The sequence below is a fragment of the Cetorhinus maximus genome, unplaced genomic scaffold (genome assembly GCF_964194155.1).
Source record: "Cetorhinus maximus unplaced genomic scaffold, sCetMax3.hap1.1 HAP1_SCAFFOLD_1859, whole genome shotgun sequence".
In the NCBI taxonomy this organism is placed as follows: Eukaryota; Metazoa; Chordata; class Chondrichthyes; order Lamniformes; family Cetorhinidae; genus Cetorhinus; species Cetorhinus maximus.
The window spans coordinates 13,386-15,000 of NW_027597799.1; the positions used below are offsets into that span (position 1 = coordinate 13,386).

The 1,615-nt window shown below is 55.0% G+C and overlaps 1 pseudogene; it reads right to left on the minus strand.

Annotated features, from left to right (window-relative positions):
* Positions 1–262: 262 nt before the first annotated feature.
* LOC144676730 (uncharacterized) overlaps positions 263–1,615 on the minus strand; it is a 4,843-nt pseudogene continuing 3,490 nt past the window's right edge.

Genomic DNA, 1,615 nt, shown 5'->3' on the forward strand with positions numbered 1-1,615 from the left:
TCTCTCTCCCTCCCTCTGTCCTCTCTGTGTGTCTGTGTCTCTGTCTCTCACACTCTCTCTCTGTGTTTCACACTCTGCCTCTCTCTTTGTCTCTCTCTCTCTCTCTCTCCCCCTCTCTATCTTTCTGTGTGTATGTCTCTCTGTCTCTCACACTCTTGCTCTCACACTCTCTCTCTTACTCTCTGTCTCTCTCTCCCCTCTCTATCTATCTGTGTGTCTCTCTGTCTCTCTCTCTCACATTCTTGCTCACAATCTCTGCCTCTCACTTTCTGTCTCTCTCCCTTACTCTCTGTCTCTCTCTGTTTCTTTCTCTGTGTCTGTCTCTCTCTCCCTCTGTGTGTCTCTCTCTGTGTCTCTGTGTGTGTGTGTCTCTCTCTCTGTCTCTCTCTCTCTCCGTCTGTGTGTGTGTCTCTCTCTCTCCGTCTGTGAGTGTCTCTCTCTCCTCGTCTGTGTGTGTGTGTCTCTCTCTCTCTCTCTCTCTCCTCGTCTGTGTGTGTGTGTCTCTCTCTCTCTCTCTCTCTCTCCGTCTGTGTCTCCCTCTCTCTCTCTCCGTCTGTGTGTCCCTCTTTCTCTCTCCGTCTGTGTATCTGTCTGTCTCTGTCTGCCTCCCTCTCTCTCTGTCTGTCTCTGTCTGCCTCCCTCTCTCTCTGTCTGTCTCTGTCTGCCTCCCTCTCTCTCTGTCTGTCTCTGTCTGCCTCCCTCTCTCTCTGTCTGTCTCTGTCTGCCTCCCTCTCTCTCTGTCTGTCTCTGTCTGCCTCCCTCTCTCTCTGTCTGTCTCTGTCTGCCTCCCTCTCTCTCTGTCTGTCTCTGTCTGCCTCCCTCTCTCTCTGTCTGTCTCTGTCTGCCTCCCTCTCTCTCTGTCTGTCTCTGTCTGCCTCCCTCTCTCTCTGTCTGTCTCTGTATGCCTCCCTCTCTCTCTGTCTGTCTCTGTCTGCCTCCCCCTCTCTCTCTCTCTGTCTCTGTCTGCCTCCCTCCCTCTCTCTCTGTCTCTGTCTACCTGTCTCTCTCGCTCTGTCTGCCTCTCTCTCTCTCTCTGTCTGCCTCTCTCGCTCTCTCTGTCTGCCTCTCTCGCTCTCTCTGTCTGCCTCTCTCGCTCTCTCTGTCTGCCTCTCTCGCTCTCTCTGTCTGCCTCTCTCTCGCTCTCTGTCTGCCTCTCTCGCTCTCTCTGTCTGCCTCTCTCTCGCTCTCTCTGTCTGCCTCTCTCTCGCTCTCCCTGTCTGCCTCTCTCTCGCTCTCCCTGTCTGCCTCTCTCGCTCTCTCTGTCTGCCCCTCTCTCGCTCTCTCTGTCTGCCCCTCTCTCGCTCTCTCTGTCTGCCCCTCTCTCGCTCTCTCTGTCTGCCCCTCTCTCGCTCTCTGTCTGCCTCTCTCTCTCTCTCTCTCTCTGTCTCTCTCTCTCTTATTAAGGTTAAAACATTTGAAGAATTCCAGTGTTCCACGATCACAATCCCTGTGCAGAAACCGGGAATGTTGACAGTCTCCCTCCCCCCACCTTCCATCCCCCTCCCTCTCTCTCTCCCGAGCCCCTCTCTCCCTCTCTCTCCCCTCCCCCTCTCTCTCTCTCTCCCCCACTCTCTCTCTCTCTCTCTCTCCCCCCGCCCCCCTCTCTCTCTCTCTC